Below are 19,531 nucleotides of genomic sequence, written 5' to 3' on the forward strand. Positions count from 1 at the left end.
ATGATCTCACCTATATGTGGAATCTAAAGAACTTAATAAACTGATGAACAGAATAGATTCAATGACATGGAAGCATGGATCAGACTGACGAATGTCAGAGGGATGGAGGAAGGCGGGTGGGTGGAGGGAGAGAGTAACCAAAGAATTTATATGCGCAACCCAAGGACACGGACAATGGTGGGGAGAGGGACTGGGAAGGGGGTGGGTAGGGGATGGAAGGAGTCAATGGGGAGAAAAGGGGACATCTGTAATATTTTGAACAATAAAAAAAAATCCACAGAGATTATGAGGGTATATATGGAACAGTTATAACATATATGTATTTCGCTTCCAAATTAATCACTAGATATATCTATGACTATCCCCAAGGTCCCTCACCTGCCACTCACTACCAGTACTTCCTCTGTCTCATTACAATAGCTTCCAGAGCTTTCCTGACCACAGTCCTATGCATCGTCTTTCCTTCCTGGCCTCTCTGCAGCACTTTACCATTTCTTACTCACTTTTCCCCTTCTCCAAACATGTACCCCCAAGCCCTCTTTTTAAATAAAATCTTTAAGTTTGTTAAAGATACTCTAGTTACTAGGATTCACCTGCCTTCAATAACAGATAAGGGATTATAAATAACACCTTTTTTTTTGCATTAAAATTAGTGTTTTCCAAGGACACAAAGGCAGAGAAATGAGATTTCAGTGCACCTGCAGATAAACTAATGGGTAAGGTACCAAGCAGTTCAGGGAGTTCATGTCAACAAGCCCTTACGGTGGTGTGTTTTTTCCTCAGTTTCTTCAATTTTCTCCAAATTTCTCCAATTGATTTGGCCATTTTCACATAGAAGTAGCTTTATAACATTGAAGCAACATGCCTAAAATGGAATTTACCCTCTTCACCAAATCTGCTCTCCTGATCAGCTCCCATTTATAATACTTTCATTTTCCTTACTCATTCAGGCTTGAAAGGTAAAAACAATCTTTGGCTCTCCTCTATTATTTTCTTTATCCAATCTATCACTGGTCAATTCTTCTTTCTAAACGTCTCTCAATATGACATCCTTTCTTTTCATTTTCACTTTGCTGGACTATTCAAAACCCGTGACACCTCCTGCCTGAGAATCATAAACCCTTCTACCCAATCTACACCCTCCCACTCTTCTTCCTGACCATCACTGATAGCAAGTCTTCCTAAAAGATCACTTTCCTGATGTCATTTTTCTATTCAAAAATCTCCAATGGCTCCCCAGTTCGTGCTTATTGACTCAGTAAGAACAGTTAGTATCATTAATTACTCTCCTACCACTCTGATGTAAACAAGCAAGGAATGGGAGTGGCCGTGGGCTTGGCCTACACAGGCGCCTTGAGGTATCAATACGCTGCTCACATAACTAACCATCTTTAAGAAGCACTTGGCCAAGCAAAAAGAAAAAGAAAAAAAAGAGCACGGAAGGCAGACAAAAAGGGAAGGAGGGAAGAAAAGAAAGGGAGGGAGAAGGGTGGGAAGAAAAGGCAAAGAGAGAATGGGTGAGAGGAAGGACACATACTTGCTTCTCTCCAGATTCTTTCTTTATTTCAACATCTGGATGCCCCTTTTCATGTAAGGCCAATTTTAATCAAAAACAAGTGGATTCTAAGTTTTAAAAAAATATATGGGTAAAATTTATGAAAACACATGATTTGCTTGACTTTTATGCTCTCCTGGAAAATATTAAACCAAGCTAGCTCTCTCTATTCCAATTTTCCAATTTAGAAAGGGGAAATAGAAAAATATTCTTGTGGCTTTCTCACATAAAAGTCAGAGCATCCTGTATATTTGAACCCTACATGGCTCAGATGTGGTGCTTAGTGTATTTCTCTCATCTTTTAAGATTTTTTTTCTGCCACCTTTGCTTATGTGTTGATTAGTATGTCAAAGAGAATATTGAGACTGAGAAATGATAGTGTGCATTTAAGGTGCCTTTATTGGCAGGATATAGAAAGTAAACAACTTTAAAACTGGCAAGGAAGCTTTCTCAATTAACCTATGCTTTTAAGAGTGAATGCAGAGGCATAATTGAGAGAATGAAATTAATGATCAAAGTATTCTTCAAATAAAAATAATTTGTTTTAAAGACAAAGAAATAACAAGTAATAGCTGCTGCTAATTTTAATATTGAGCTTGGTTCTTTAAGTCACCCTGTAGAAAATCCATTGGGAAGTAGACCCAATGTGCAGGAATTGAGTTAAGGTAATTTAATTAAATTTAAAGATTTTCTTACCCATGGGAAAGGGCATAATTAGCTGTTTTCTACTGCATTTGACCTGAAGATGCTTGAATCAGCAGATAATTGAATATATTAAAAGAAGTAGCAAGTTCTAATTATGAGACTCAGTTGTTGGAGTAAAAAAGAAATTATTCATTATTTATTCAAGAGAATTTATACAAATATACAAGAGAGGAGAGGAGCCATCCGTTACCAACCATCTCAGGCCCAAGACTGTGGTGCATCTTTACGTGGTGGCTCTTAGGAGGAGAACTGGGTAGCTCGAGACTCAAGTCTGTTATGTTATTCCCATGCAAGATCTCAATCTGAATGCCAAATAAATTACTACAAAAAATAGACTGAAGTACCAGAGCAGCAGAATGCACCAGCTGGACTGATGCCGGCATCACAGACTAACTCTGATATATTGGACTTCGCATGATGCTGCGGTGCTTCGGAGCCCACATATATCCACGTCTACAAGCTAACAAGCTGCGCTCAGATGGAGTTCTACTGAATAAGCACTTGGGTCACATGGTGCTTGGAAAGACTTGAGTAAGGAAGGCATGGTCTCCTTTAAAGGAAAACAAGTCTTATGACCTCCAAGTCTCAAATTATTGTACTGTGTTACTTAAATATTGATATATGTGAATGTTATGAACTTACACATTTTTATGTTTATTAATTCTTGTATAATTTTAAAAACAAAAGTTTATAAAATAAACTCAATGAACCAATGACATTCAAATTAACGAAATTTAATGTGATAGTTTTGCTGAAAATGAATCTGCACTGAAAACCCAGATATGGTATTGCTACTGTGATGGAGATTCTGTTGAGTTTGTCGTGCCTAATCCATTGTGTGCATTGTGGTGATTTAATTCTCCATCACTCTTATTTATTTGAACTAATGCAAAACTGCCCTTCCTAATAGCCATGAAGGCATTTGACTTTCATTTGCTTTGATATATCATTTAAATATTAAGTCAACCTTTTTTTTCTTACTTATTGGTCCTGGATAATTAATGTAGTAATATCAAGCTGAATAAAACTAAAGGAAAGATGAACTCAGATGTTGAATATACTGTACAGTATGTTTTATTATTTAGCTCTCTAAGCAGATATAAAAAATATTATTTCACTCCTCACTTATTCATGCATTCATTAATTCAAGAACTAGTGTTTTCTCCTGCAAATGATGATGATAAAATTATGATGATGATAATGATGATGATGAATACTGTACAATCCCTGATCAAAAAAATTTTTTAATACCTTAAAATTAAATGTTTATCCATGAATCCAAAGAGCTACATTTTTAGATTATGTTAAAGCCATTAGAGAAGTGCATTGATATGGTTAAGAAAGTTTTAGAGTAACAGAACACATATCATTGAAATGGCAAATAAGGCTCAAATTTAAAAATAATTACAGCTACAATGATAATGATAATGATGATTATATTTTACACATACTATCGAGTATCTACTAGGTGCCAGTCACTAGTTAGTTGTTATTTAACCTTCACAGCAACCTAAAGAGATAGTTATTACTTTTATCCTTTTATAGATAAGGCAATTGATACCCAGAAATACACAGCTAGTAGTGATAGAGCTAAGATTTTCACACAGATATTGTAATTCCAAGTGCTTAACTATATTACTACATAAAACAGTTGGTATTTGAATTGGGCATTTTTTATAATTAGAAAATATGAGTTGAACACATATAATACATTGGGTAGTCTTGGATGCCAAGTTAAGTAGTTCAGATAATAGTATTTTATATAATATAATTTTTAATAAATTACATCCCATATGCATGTATATATTATCAAACATCGTTAATAATAATATAAATTGTTAATTGTTATCTAATAATAGTATGAGGGTTAATTGTATCTGGCAAATTCACCAGGCCACACGGTGCCCAGATATTTGATCAAACACTATGAATGTTTCTGCGAGTTGAACAAAACATTAAAACCTTGAAAGGCATCCAGTTTATCCGTAAGGATATTTGCTGAATTCTAGTGCTGAGTGGAAGTCTGGTTGGCTGGGCAAAATTTTCTAAAAGGGAGAGTGAAACCTGCTGCAGTCACCGGGCTCTTTGCTTTCCTGGAAAACCTCATGGGTCCATCTGTAAAGAAGTTGACCGTATTTGAAGTCCTATTGGGCAGGAAGCTAATAAGCTTGGCTGGAAATTGCCGAAGAGCAGACCAGCATTCTTGAAGGTCTCCTGGACTAAGAAGACATGTATTTGAAAGGCTCTAAAAATATATCCTTTGAGGGCCGTACCTGGAGAAGAAGATGAACAACAGTTAGACTCAGTCTTTCTAATCCTGCAACCATGCTTTGACCCAGGGCAATTTGTTGTTGAATTGAAATGATCCACTCCCCATCCTGTCTGCTTAACATAGGAAAGGGGAAACTCACTGGTGGAATATAACGTCACCAGATCACCGGGATTCTCGGAGGCTCACAGACATGTGATTAGTGAAATGGAAAACATTGGACAATGGGAGGCCCAGCACACAATTTTTAAAAATTAGAAATTAGGAAAGGAAATATCATAAAAGAGAAGAGAAACATTAATAACAATATAGACAGATCTACGTATGATCTAGATGTTGGAGTTAACACACAATGAATTTTAAAATAGCTGTGATTCATATGTTCAAAAAAAGAAGACAAGGTGCACAAAATAAATAAAATAATCATAAAATTGGCATCTAAAAAAATAATCAGCCTCACTGCAGTGGCTCAGTTGGTTGCACACTGCCCTGTGCACTGAAGGGTTGCCAGTTCGATTCCAGGTCTGGGCACCTGGGTTGCAGGTTTGATCCCGGGTCAGGCTGCGAACGCAAGGCAACTGAATGATGTTTCCCCTCTCCCTCCCTCCCTCCCCCCTCCCTCCCCCTCCTCCTCCCTCCCCCCTCCCTCCCCCTCCTCCTCCCTCCCCCCTCCCTCCCTCCCCCTCCCCTCCCTCCCCCTCCCTCCCCCTCCCTTCCTCCCCCCTCCCTCCCTCCTTCTCCCCTCCCTCCCTTCCTCCCTCCCTTCCTGTCTAAGCATGTCCTAGGGTGAGGATTTAAAAAAATACATAAATAATAATCAAATGGATATTCTGGAACTCAAAAATTTATATATATATATATATATACACACACACACACACACACACACACACACACACACATATATATATATATATATATATGGACCATATTAGATGGGTTCAAATCAGATTGCAGACATATGATTAGTGAAATGGAAAACATCGGACAAGTGAGACAGATACATGGGAACATCCCAAAGGCACATATATAGTTGGAGCCCTAGAAGGAGAAAAAAGAGAGGATGAGGCAGAAAAATATTTGAAGAGAGAGTGACTGAATATTTTCTAAACTTGATAAAAGACATCAACCCAAAGAATTCCAATGAGGAAAAATTCAATTCATAGGAAGAAAAACAAAGAAAACCACTTCTAGGCACATCATAGTAACACTGCAAAATATCAAGGACAAAAAGGAAACCCTAAATCCTAAAAAGTAACAGGGATAAAAATAATATTACCTTTACAGTAGTAACTGTAAAACTGGCAGGTGAATTCTCAACAGAACTGATGCGAGCCAGAAACAAAAGAATAATATTTTTAACTGCTAAAAATAAAAATAACTGCCAACTTAAAATTTTATAAGCAATAAAAATTTCTTTCAAAAATGAAGGCAAAAGCCCGGTCGGGCGTGCCTCAGCGGTTGAGCATCAACCTAGGATCCAGGAGATCAGGGTTCAATTCCCAGTCAGGGCACATGCCCGGGTTGCGGGCTTGATCCCAAGTGGGGACACAGGAGGCACCGATCAATGACTCTCCCATCATTGATGTTTCTCTCTCTCTCCCTCTCCCTTCCTCTCTCTGAAATCAACAAAGATATATATATATTTTTTAAAATGAAGGTAAAATAGAGCCATTTTCTGGTAAAATTTTGATACAATTTTTTGCTAGATCTACACTAAAAGAAAATCTAAAGGGAATTCTTTGGGCAAATTGAAATGCATCCCAGTTAAAAACTTGACAAGGCAGAAGAGGAATAAAAACATCCTTGAGTCATTTTAAGGAATATTGACTATACAAAATTATAATTAATGGCTTTTCAGTTATAGCACATGTAAAATTAAAATACCGAACAAAACTTACTCAAAAGGCAAGAGGGAATAAGTAGAGCTTAAAGGTCCTGACTTTCAAGTAATAGTGTGTCTGGGACAAAAGCAATAATTTGTATTACAGCTTTAGTAAGATGGCGTAAAACTAATTTTTCAATAGAAGCGAAAATACCATTACCAGTCATTTTACAATTTTAATACAATTGAAAGAATATGAATGATGACAGGTATACCAAGGCTCAATTAGATACTTATTGGACCTCACCTTATCAATTATATGTTCAATTGTACCTAAAAAAAAATAAAATTTAAAAGAACAAGGAAGTTTGAGTAAATATCAATGGAAATTATAGCTAAAATGTAAGGTTTAATGAGATTTTATAATGTATTTAACACACTAGGAACAAAACCACATCTCATCCTTTCAACATAAAAGTCACCTTTCATATGCATATTTAAGGATTCAGAAAGAAAGTAGAGAACTGCTAGTAGTCAGCATCCTAAATGCATAATGACAGTAATAAAAATTATAAATTTCAGAAAGGGGAGTATGCCCTGCTAGAGTTATCAAGGAACTCTTCAAGAAATAGGTGGACTGTGAAGTAGGCCCTGAAATATGACTGAAAGCACATTTTATTTCTTGATAAAAATGTCCTATGAAGAAGAGATAGAAATGTACCTTCCTATAATCTTTGGCTAGAAATGGAAAATGAAATCTAATTCTAATATTGAATATATAAATTTGGACTCTTAACTACCTCACTCACAAAATATTAATTCTTTTTAAGTATAATTAATCTATAATAAACGTTATATTTAATTCTGTGCTAGTATCTTTTAAAATTTATTTTTATTTAAACATTGTTGGCATACAATCTTATATTGGTTATATTACTTTCAGGTGTACAATATAGTGATTCGACATTTTGTACCTTACAATGTGATGACCCTACTAATTCTAGTAATCACCTATCAACATGCAAACTTATCACAATATTATTGACTAAATTTCCCTTCCTCTTTTCATTCATCCCCATACCCCCTACCTTCTGGACTCTGTTTCTGTGAATCTATTTTTTTGTTTGTTCTGTTTTGTTTTTAGATGCCACATAGTGTGTGTGAGACCATACTGTATTTGTCTTTCTCAGCCTGACTTATCACTTAGTATTATACCATCTAGGTTCATCCAATATTGATTCTCAAAAATGGGGAACTAGGATAGGGTGAATGACATGGAACTGAAGATACCTTGTTTGGAAACAGACCTTCTGCAAGTTTCCTCGCATTTTATACTTTGCCATAATTAAATGATGCAAGTTGGGAAGTCTACATGGAATTTTTTTCTTCTGAAAAGCAAGAACATAAGAGGCCTGAGTACCAATTTCCATAATGAGATGATTTAAAGGAGTAAGAAAACCATGGAAAGCCCCGAAGTATCAGAGCTATGCCTTCATACTAATGGCTTTTTCACACTAATAAAATTCTGAGGGTTAATTATCTCACACAACCCCAGAGGTAAAACCAGAATTATTTTTAGCAGTGATTATTAATTTGATGATTAATAAGAAACTACACAATTATATGTGCCTATTTTTTCTAGTCTTGTCCTTAAAACACTATCCCTATTCATTATATATTGGCTCGTGGTTACAATTTGTTGTTTTAACATGAAGTTTTTTTATTGCATTTATAAACTTATAAATGAGAAGTGTTCAAGAGGAGGGAAGACTCCAAAGCTCATTTTATGAGGTCAGCATTATCCTAATTGCAAAACCAGATAAAAACATGACAAAGAAAGAAAATTACAGGCCAATATCCCTGATGAACATAGATGCTAAGATCCTCAACAAAATATTAGCAAATTGGATCCAGCAATACATTAAAAAGAACATACACCATAATTAAGTGGAATTTATTCTGGGGATGCAAGGTTGGTACAATATCTGCATACCAGTAAACATGATGTACCATATAAACAAATTGAATGATAAAACCACGTGATCATATCAATAGATGCAGAAAAAGCATTTGATAAAATCAAGCACCCATTTATCATAAAAACTCTCAGCAAAGTGGGATTAGAGGGAACATACCTCGACATAATGAAGGCAGTGTATAACAAACCCACAGTCAGCATCATACTCAATGGGCAAAAACTACTAGCATTTCTCTTAAGATCATGAACAAGACAGGAATGTCCACTTTCACTGCTCTTATTCACCATAGTACTAGAAGTCCTAACCACAGCAATCAGACAAGAAGAAAAAATAAAAGGCATCCAAATTGAAAAATAAAAAGTAAAACTGTCATTATTTGCAGATGACATGATACTGTATATAGAGAACCCTAATGATTCTACCAAAAAAATAACTAGAACTAATAAGGGAATTTAGTAAAATAGCAGGGTACAAAGTAAATATCCAGAAATCAGTTGCTTTTTTATACACCAATAATGAACTATCAGAAAGGGAAACTAAAAAACCAATCCCATTCACAATTGCATCAAAAAAAATAAAATACCTAGGAATAAACTTAACCAAGAATGTAAAAGTCCAATACTCAGGAAATTATAAGACACTGAAGAAAGAAATTGAAGAAGATACAAGTGGAAACATATAAAGTGTTTATGGATAGGAAGAATTAACATCATTAAAATGTCCATACTACCCAAAGCAATTTATAGATTCAATGCAATTCCTATCAAGATATCAATGCATATTTCACAGAACTAGAAAAAATATTCCAAAAATTTACGTGGGACCAGAAAGAACCCTGAACAACTATAGCAATCTTGAGAAAGAAGAACAAAGTTAGAGGAATCACATTATCTGATACTAAACTATATTACAAGGCCCTAGTAATCAAAACAGTGTGGTATTGGCATAAAACCAGACATATGGGTCAATGGAACTGAATAGAGAGTCTTTATGCCTTAATGTATGCCTTTATGGTTAATTTGACAAAGGAAGGAAGAACATACAATGAGGGATAAGATAGTCTATTCAATAAATAGTGTTAGGAAAATTGAACAGATATGTAAAAGAAAAGTGAAACTAGACCACCTTCTTACATCATACACAAAAATAAACTCAAAATGGATTAAAGACTTAAATGTTAGACTCAAAACCATAAAAATCCTAGTAGAAAACATAGCAGTAAAACCTTGGACATTTCTCATAGCAATACTTTTTCTGATAATTCTCCTCAGGCAAGGGAAACAAAAGAAAAATAAACAAATGGGATTACTACAAACTTTTTTTTTTGCAGAGCAAAGAAATAAAAGATAGTCCACTTAATGGGAGAACATATTTGCTGATACATCTGATAAGGGGTTAATATCCACAATTTATAAAGAACTTATAAAACTCAACACAAAAAAAGAAACGGTCCAATTAAAAAATGGGCAAAGAACCTGAATAGACACATATTCAAAGAAGACATACAGATGGCTAATAGACATCTGAAAAGGTGCTGAAAGTCACTAATCATCAGAGAAATGAAATTAAAACCACAATGAAATGTTACCTCTCACCTGCCAGAATGGCTATCATTAATAAATCAACAGACAATAAGTGTTGGCGAGGATGTGGAGAAAAGTGAATCTTTGTGCACTGTTGGTGGAATGGAGACTGGTGCAGCCACTGTGGAAAGCAGTATAGAGTTAACTCAAAAAATTAAATATAGCCCTGTCTGGTGTGGCTGAGTTGGTTGAGCTTCTTCCCATCCACCAAGAGGTCACTGGTTCCATTCCTAGTCAGGGCACATGCCCAAGTTGTGTGTTCAATCCCAGGTCAGGGTGTATACGGAAGGCAACCAATTGATGTGTCTCTCTCACATTGATGTTTTTCTCTCTCACTTACCCTCTCCTTTCCTCTCTCTGTAAAATCAATAAAAACATATTAAAAAAATAAATAATGGAACTGACTTATGACCCAGCAATTCCACTTCTGGGAATTTATCCAAAGACACCCAAAATAATACTTTGAAAGAATATATGCACCCCAATGTTCATTGCAGCATTATTTACAATAATAAAGATTTGGAAGCAGCCCAAGTGTCCATCAGTAGATGAGTGAATAAAACAGCTATGGTACATCTACACAATGGAATACTATTGTGACAGCATGGATGGACATAGAGAACATTATGCTAAGTCAAATAAGCCAGTTAGAGAAAAACAAGTACCATATGACTTCACTCATATGAGGAATTTAATGCACAAACTGAACTAAAAAGCAAAATAGAGACAGACTCATAGATAGATACAGGCAGACAGCTCTGGTGGGGGGGCAGCATTGGAGGGGTGGAGGTGTTGAGCAAAAAAGAAAAAAAAGAAAGAACCCATGGACATGGACGACAGCGTGGCGAGTGCAGGGAAGAGGGGAGAGGAGGTGGAGGTGACATGGAGGACAAATGGTGATGGAAAAAAAATAATTAAGTGAAAAAAATACTAAAAAAACAGAAGTGTTAGTTCTAATACCGGTCCATGACTATAATTGTATTTGTTTATTTGGACCAGGGAGTTATTATACAGCTATCACTATGCACCTGTTGATAATGTATCTCTATTGCAGAAACAGTTCCTGGAAAGAGAAAAAATAATTATGCTTATTTGCTTGGGAAATCCCAAACTCTGGGGAAATAACAGTTGTCCTTAGCAATACAACACAAATGCTATGGTGGGATATCTGGCATAATAACATTAAATAGGTGATTACCCAAGGTGCCCATGACTCACGAGACTGTGGGAAGTAAATCTGGAAGTGAGCCGGACGCTGCTGAATCAAGTCCTCGAGGGAACATATAACAACATGTAATTACGCAGTGAGCCTTGGAGTGGCAGCTACGGGCCAACGAGCACTCCATTTTCAACATTTGACTATCTTTAAACCTAACTTTCTCTGATACCAGACATCTGAGAGTCTCTACAAAAACGTTTAAGCATATTTTCATCATAGTAACTTTACAAATACTTGATCATTTCAACTAAATTATAAACTTCAGATACACTTTTTAATTTCACGGAAACAGTTTTGCACCTGAAACAAATCCTTTGTGGCTCTGAATCCCATATTATGTCTGGTTTTGTTTTAGATTTAATCTGAATTTTTTAAAAACACTTTTATCACGTTTGAAGTAAAATGATTAATAAAATTTACATAAACACTATTCTCAGAGGCATTGCTAACCAACCACCAAGGATAGCAAAGAAAATGTTCCTAAAAAGTGGCATGACAGCACATCAGTCTAAACTTGGTTATTCCCAGAGATTCTAAAGGAACATTATCAAAAGACATGGCTCAGTGACTATGTAGCCTCAAGTTACTGAATAATTAAGTTATGATTTAACCCAAAAATATCACTGTTCTAATTTACTATATATTGTGCAGCTTTTCTATCTGCTCTTCAGAGATTCCAAATACTGAATTATTGATCCAACGACCAAAAGAAGTTTCCCAAAGTGCTTAACATATTCTAAAGGAGTAATTTCTGACACTGGAGGAAAGTAGACCTTCTTTCTAAATCAGTGTGACTTACAGACATACATATTTGCATTAGTGTCATGCTACAGTCCTGGCCAGTTTGCTCAGTGATTAGAGCATTGGCCAGAGGACTGGAGGGTCTCAGGTTCAGTTCCGGCCAAAGAGTCTGGGAGGCAACCAATCAATATGCCTCTCTCACATTAAACTCTCCCCCCCACACACTCTTCCACTCTGAAAAGCAATGGATAAAATATCCTTGGGTGAAGATTTAAAAAAATAAAAAATAAAGTGTCATGCTGCAGTTGACAGATGCTCTCTACATAAACAGAGAGTTTATGTCAGTCAACTCCTGCTAATGTGTAATAAGCATAGAATAGCAGAGAAGACAATGGCCCATATTTAAAGGTCCACAAACCAGTTATAAACGGCTGAACAGGATGGGGTGGGGCTCAGTACTGGGAGTTTTGCTTTTCATGGGGGAATGGTTTCCTCATCATTATTTGTGGTACCAACTAAAACTTGTTTGACCAGGAAGGAGGCAGATATCACCTCCCCTCTGTACACTGTTCTGTTCTGAAATTTTATCCATTTCATGGGGCCTCTCCTATTAAGCTATGAGCCTCCTTTCTCCCAACTATAATGCACCTTAGAGTAGATAAAAAATTGCAGCTATCTCCTAATCTGTTTTATCTTCTCAATGACCAGAGCAAATCCATACTAGTATAACTGCCTTTTCCTTGATGGAAGCTGAAATCAGTTACAGACAGTTAATTATACATAGTCTCACCTATACAGTGAGAAACGGGCATTAAGTCTGTCCTTAGTCTGTTCCAAACTCAATAACCCCAATGAGTTCAGTGTTTCCCAGTCAATGATCTAATCATATTTGTTAACTCTCATTTCCTCTGAACCCTATCCAAATCCTGCCCTTCTTAGATCAATAATAGGACTTAAATGAATCTCACCACCACAGCAGTTGAGACTGGAACCACATGAGCCATACTATACTGGGAGAATCACTTCATATGTCCAATGGCTGCCTTTTGCAATTTGGTTTGAAATGATGTTATTGACTTTGTTACCTTGTAATATAGGCCTTATTCAACTATGTTTATAAAATCCAACTGAAAGAATTATACCAACTCATATTCACCTTCTCCTTGCTTTTCCCAAAACTGTTTTTTCATATTTTTTCCTGAGTGAATTATACTGAATATATCAATTAAAATATCAAGCTTAAGAATTTATCCAACTTCTAAGGACATTTAAATTTTAATTAATTTCTGTAGGATCCTAGCCTAAGTTGTAATATCCACATTATAGTGTAGATATATATGAATATTCCTTATTTATACATATACATGTATAAAATATAATCTATTTTAAAAAAACTTCTAAGATTAGCCAACAATCCAAATCATGGAATCTTAAAGGTGGAAGAATATTATGTAAGATTCAATTCCTTTAGACGCACCAGAATAGTTATTTTGGTTTTCAAAAAAGAAGATGATAAATTCTGTGATTTTGGAGTATACAATCCAGCCCACCTCCAACAATGTAGATTCTAATGAACTTCACATAGATACTATAAGGAAATAATAAAAAATGCAGTCAAAGGCTATTCAAAGATGCATCAAAGAAATTCATCACGGAACTGATGACAGCAGAAATAATTACAAATTCTCTAACTAAAATTCCCCCAAATAAGAGTATGATTAAATGCTTATACTGGAGTTAGCCATTTTTAAAACTTAATTAATAAGGGAAAACCCTCCATAAATAATTTTAGTGTAGCTTTTTTACACTGGGTTTACTGCCAGAACATAGGTGCCTGTGAAAAACATTGCTAAATTTAAGCCAGAAAGGGGAAAGAAAAGATTCATATTAAACGCCTTGCTGACTGGCTATTTCGAGCCAGAACTAGCCCGTAAGTAAGGCCGGCTACTTTTCCATTGTGACCGGTCAACAAGGTGTTTAAAATTACTTAAATTAATGTAAATACAGACACGAGTTACCTCGTGACCAGTCAGCAGTGTTTGGACACGGAAATACGTGTGTACTTGTGACCGGTCAGCAACATCTACATCTTTGGACATGTAGATTCAGGGAAGTCCACCCTACTGGCCATCTGGTCTGCAAATATGGTGAGACTGACAAAAGGACCATCAAAAATTTAAGAAGGACACTTCTGAGTTGAGAGAGGGTTCTTTCACATATGCTTGAGTTTTGGATAAACTAAAAGCTGAACATGAGCATAGCATAACTATTGTGATCCCCATATGGAAATTTGAGACCAGTAAGTATTATGTGACCATCACCGATGCCCTGGGACACAGGGACTTTAGCAAAAACATGATTATAGGCACATCTCAGGTTGACGCTGCTGTTCTGTTTGTTCCTGCTGATGGTGAATTTGAAGCAGGTGTTTCCAATAATGGACACGCCCGTGAGCATGCCCTTCTTTCTGGCTTACACACTGGTTGTGAAACAACTAATCATTGCTCTTAACAAAATAGATTCCTTGAGCTACCCCTCGACCAGAGAGACAATGAGGAAGTCAAGGAAATGATTAAGCACCTACAGTAAGAAAATTGGCTGTAGTAGCATTTGTGTCAATTTTTGCATGGAAAGGTGAAAACATGTTAGAGCCAAGTACAAACGTGCTTTGGTTCAAGTGTGGAAAGTCACCTGTAAAGACAGCAATGTCATTGGAACCATCCTGCCGGAAGATCTGGATTTCATCCTGCCACCAGTTCATCCAACTATAACCCCTTAGGCTGTTTTTCCAGAATGTCTACAGAATTGGTGGCATTGGTACTGTCCCTGTGGGCCTAGTGGAGACTGTACTCTCAGACATGGCATGGTGGTCACCTTTTCTCCAGTCAGTGCTACAGCTGAGGTACAGTCTGTTGAAATACACCATGACGCTTTGAGTAAAGCTCTTCCTGGGGACAGTGTGAGCTTCGGTGTCAAGAAAGTGGCTGTCAAAGATGTTCATAATATCTTTGCAATGTGGCTGATGAAAGCAAAAATGACCCACCAGTGGAAGCAGCTGGCTCCACTGCTCAGGTGATTTCCCTGAACCACCCACGTGAAATCAGTGCTGCCTATAAGCTTGTGTGGAATGGTTAAACATCTTACATCGCTTGCAAGTTTGCTAAGCTGGAGAACATTGGACACCATTCTGGTAAAAAACTGGAAGACGGCCTTAAATTCTTGCTATGCGGTGATGCCACCGTGGTTGAAATAGTTCCTTAAAAGCCTGTGTGTTGAGAGCTTCTCCGACCATCCTCCCCTGGGTCATTTGGCTGTTTGTAACAGAGACAGACCACAGCGGTGGGTGTCATCAAACCTGTGGACAAGAAGGCTGCGGGAGCTGGTAAGGTCACCAAGGCTGCCCATAAAACTCAGTAAGCTAAATGAATATTTCCCTCAATGCATGCCCCCTCCCCACCTTAATCAGTGGTGGAAGAAGGTCTCAGAACTGTTTGTCTCCGCTGGCCGTTTAAGTTTAAGAGTAAACATCTGATCAATTGTAACAATGCAAAGAAAACCTTCAGAGGAAAAAGAGGATGTTCTGAGGATCTTTTTCTTTGACGGCTTTAAGTTACTAGTTTCGAAAAATCAGTACATTTTAAATAAAAAATTGAGACCCATTCAAAACAAAGTTTAATGAGAAAAAAAATTCACTGTAGAAAACAAAATATAGAACTATACCTATATAAGATCATTCCAAAAAATAAAATGATAGTGAATAGATGTAGATACATGATAAACACACACATAGAAATGTAGAAAATGACTGAAGGTAATAAATCAATAGCAGTAATACTTTCTCGATAGTTACCAGTAGTTTTTGTTTTTTTCTAAAATTCTGTTTTCCAACTTTTTAAACAATGCATGTATATTACATCTCTAACTTAAAATCAAGTTATTTTTGTTTTAAAATTTGTGAATCCATAGAATTAATCATTAGTCTTTTATTTTGTATTCCTTAGCCTGATTGCTCTTAAGCTGAAGTATTTAATTTTATAACTAACATAAGTCCCTAATTAAAAACAATAAACAAAACAAAAGCAGTCTTCACACCCAAAATTGGCGACACAGAACAAATATCTGTCCCACAAAGAAAAATACAAAAAGATGTATAGAAAACCTTGGAAACGTGAGGAAGGCGAGCTGGTTCAGGGGTTGAGAGGCTAGGCCTAAAGCAGAAAGTCCAGGGGAGCTCCTGCACAACCCCAATCTGGCCAAGGTAAAGGATACATAAAAATCACAGGATTACAGTGAGGAAGCCTGAGAAACGCTGCCTTGGTCAGGTGACCAAGATCAGTATCAGCAGGGGTAAGTCATGTTGACAGCACATACTCTTGATATAATGTGATGACTTTACCTCTTTGGTCTCTCCCAAAACCCATAACCACAGCCTAATCATGAGGAAAACATCATACAAATCTCAGCTGAGGGCCATTCTTCAAAATACCTGACTAGAATACCTCAAAACTGTCAGTCATCAAAAACAAGGGAAGTAAGAGAAATTGTCACAACCGAGAGGAACCTAATGAAACATAATGTGGTATCCAAAATGTTAATCATAGGAAACACTGGGTGTGGGATATATCAAAAATCTGTTGCTATTTTTATGACTTTTCTGTAAATTCACATCTGTTCTAAAATGGAAAGTTGATGTAGAAATTATACACATACACAGGCAGGAACCTTGTAGGAATGGTGTATTCCACCACTGCTGAGACCACTGGCACCCTCTTCAACTGTTTACTCTTAAAGCAAGGATATTGTTTTATCCATCTTTGTATTTCCTGTAACTTCTTATACCATGCCTTTCACATAATTTCTACAGGATAAATGTCCCGAGAATTGAAAGAGAAGATGACCCAATGGTCCAGCTGACTCCACAGTAAGAAAGCAAAAGTTTCCGGTAAGATCCATTTTTTACATTCCTAGCAATTATTGCATAATTGAACCTTCCTGTGGGAGGAAGACCCATAATGGTAGACTGAAATTGGAAAAAAAAAAAGTGAAAAAATGAGCACAGGGTAGCAGCAACATACAGGAATCGCATAGAATCTATAAGGCATCTTAATTTGCAAAATTACATTGAAGTACATTATGTAAAGCTTGAAAGGCAAAACAGGGAGAACATACTGAAGAAGATAACACATGAGACCTACATTTTGAAGATTTTCTGAGGATTAAATGAGAAAAAATGTATGTGAACACCCTTTGAAAATCACTGCAATCAAATAGCAGTTCTTAAATGCCCTCAGGCGTGAGGATACCTCAACGTCATAGTGCCCCTTGGAGATCACAGTGAACCCTGATGTGTTGAATTGCATCAGAGGAACCATTTTAATGGGAGAAAATATAGCCATGTAATGCAAAATGAGATCACATGGTAAGTACATGCAACACACAAGCATGCACACACACAAAGCTGTTAAACCCAGCTCAATTGTTGATTGATGATTTTCACCATTAATAATGGTGTTTTGTTCTCTTGACTGTATCTGCTTGTTAATTGTAAGTCTTCCCCACTGAACTATAAAAAAGCACACGTCTTAATTCTTAAGATTATCTGCAGAATATAATAATTTGGCACATAATATACATTTATTTAACAGATATTTCTGAGTACTTACTAGAAGTCACAAAATACGATTTTAAAAAGCCCCACAAGATTCCTAGTCTAGGCACTGACATTCTAATTCCAGTGGATTTGAATGCTAGAAGGTAATAGATATTATGGAAAAAAAGAAAAGCAGGGTAAGGGAATAGGAGTTGAAAAGGGAATCAGGTTGCAGCACTAAGCAGAGTAATTGTATTGAGAAGGTGAGATTTGGGCAAAAATTTGAAAGTAATGATATCAGGCAAGCAGATCTCTTAGGAGCGAAGCATTCCAAACAGGAAAGTAGGGCACTGGACCTAGGGTGCAAGTTTACCTGGCGTGTTCAAAGAGCAACCAAGAGGCCAGTGTGCCTGGAACAGTGTGAATGAAAAGAGGGGTGGGCAAAGTCAGGGGTGGCCAGGACATGTAAGACTTGGAGGGCATTGTGAAGACTTGAGCTTTCCTCGGTAGTGAAATGAGGAGCCACTGCTGAGTTCTGAGCAAGTCACGTCATCTGACCTATATTTCAAAGGCTCCCTCCGGCTGCTGTGTGGAGAATAGACTATGCAGTAGCAAAGGCAGAAGCAGAAAGACCTCTTAGGAGGTGATTGCCATAATCTTTGGTGGCTCAGATCAAAGTACTAAGCGTGTCCATAATGAAAATTAGTTAAATGCTGGATATATCAAAGTAGAGTCAATGGGATTAGACAAATACTTTAAATGGATAAATACTGGCCAGCATTCATTATTAAGCAAACATGATCAAGTGTCAAAGACTTGATAAACATGGGTAAAGAAGCTTAAAATAAAACAATAACACACACATCTGCTGCATTAACATTATGTCCATTACATTTCTATTATGTTGATAGTGACTATTTATTGGGCTTCCGCCTTAGAACACTGGGCACCCAGCTTGCAGACTCCCAGGGTTTCTTAAGGACAAAGTCTGAGAACTACTAAGCCACACAAATGTGAGGAATGATAATGCTGAGATTGAAATTGCTTTTAAACCGGTACTATGAGGAGCACCTCACCTGTTAAAATGGACACTGTTGTCAGATTTCAACCTGACACTGGGAAGTACATTAGGAGCCAGGCCCGTGTAAAGGCTCCCAGTGCTGAGTCCTGGCTCTGGCTCTGCTTTCCAGTCGATACCACTTTCTGGTTCTCATTATTTTGATAAAGATATTAGTAAAGCAACAATACAAATTAAAGTGCTCCATAATCCTCAGTACCCACCATTAACTTTTGAAATATTATTGCACATTAGCTTTTACTGTTACTTTACAAAAGCACTGACTGAAAGGCAGGGGAGCCAAAAATAAAAGCTGCTGCTGGGAGTAAGGAGAACTGCCTGTTTGCAGGTTGTGGGATCCCCTTTCCCAAGGCAACAGGGCCACCGAGTCTCCTTTTTGCAAGAAACGATACCTTCCAAAGCATATGGGAGCAAAACATGTCCTTCCAATGATGAAGAAATGGGTGAAATGGGCCTTCTATTTTCCTCCCCCATTCTTCTTACATCTTCTCTGCTTTTCCTGGCCTCCCAGGAATCCAAGCCTGCTCATGGGAAATTAACCGAGATTATTTATATATATTTCACATGCCCTCTGCTCAAGGGATACATGTTATGGGTTTAAGTTGTAGAATATCAGACTTTTTTCACCTCTTATCCATCAGGTGGGGACATCGTTTTATTTACTCAAGGGACATAGGGACTGTGGCATATTTCCTCAGGGGAGAAGGGGAGGATTTGGATATTTGGAGCATGTTGAGACTCCCCAAAGCAGCTTTCTAGCAGCAGCAGCCTCCTCTAATTTCATGCCTAATTCCAGGTCATGCTGAGAATGTGAGGCCCCAATTTTTCTCTTTACAACATTGTATCACTTTATATACACCCTGCCTCACAGGGCCTTTCTGAGGACAAATGAAATAATGCCATCTGTTCAACCCAAGTCCATCCCCCCAACTCAGTGAAAGATGCTATGTGTTATGACCAAGCTTTCTCCTCAGCTGAATTTAGCAA

At 37.0% G+C, this 19,531-nt stretch overlaps 1 pseudogene; it reads left to right on the forward strand.

The window, feature by feature from the left end:
- The first annotated feature begins 14,022 nt into the window (after positions 1 to 14,022).
- LOC148094138 (elongation factor 1-alpha 1 pseudogene) lies at positions 14,023 to 15,302 on the forward strand (annotated as a pseudogene).
- Positions 15,303 to 19,531: the final 4,229 nt, after the last annotated feature.

The sequence above is a fragment of the Miniopterus natalensis genome, chromosome 1 (genome assembly GCF_054644295.1).
Source record: "Miniopterus natalensis isolate mMinNat1 chromosome 1, mMinNat1.hap1, whole genome shotgun sequence".
NCBI classification, from domain to species: domain Eukaryota; kingdom Metazoa; phylum Chordata; class Mammalia; order Chiroptera; family Miniopteridae; genus Miniopterus; species Miniopterus natalensis.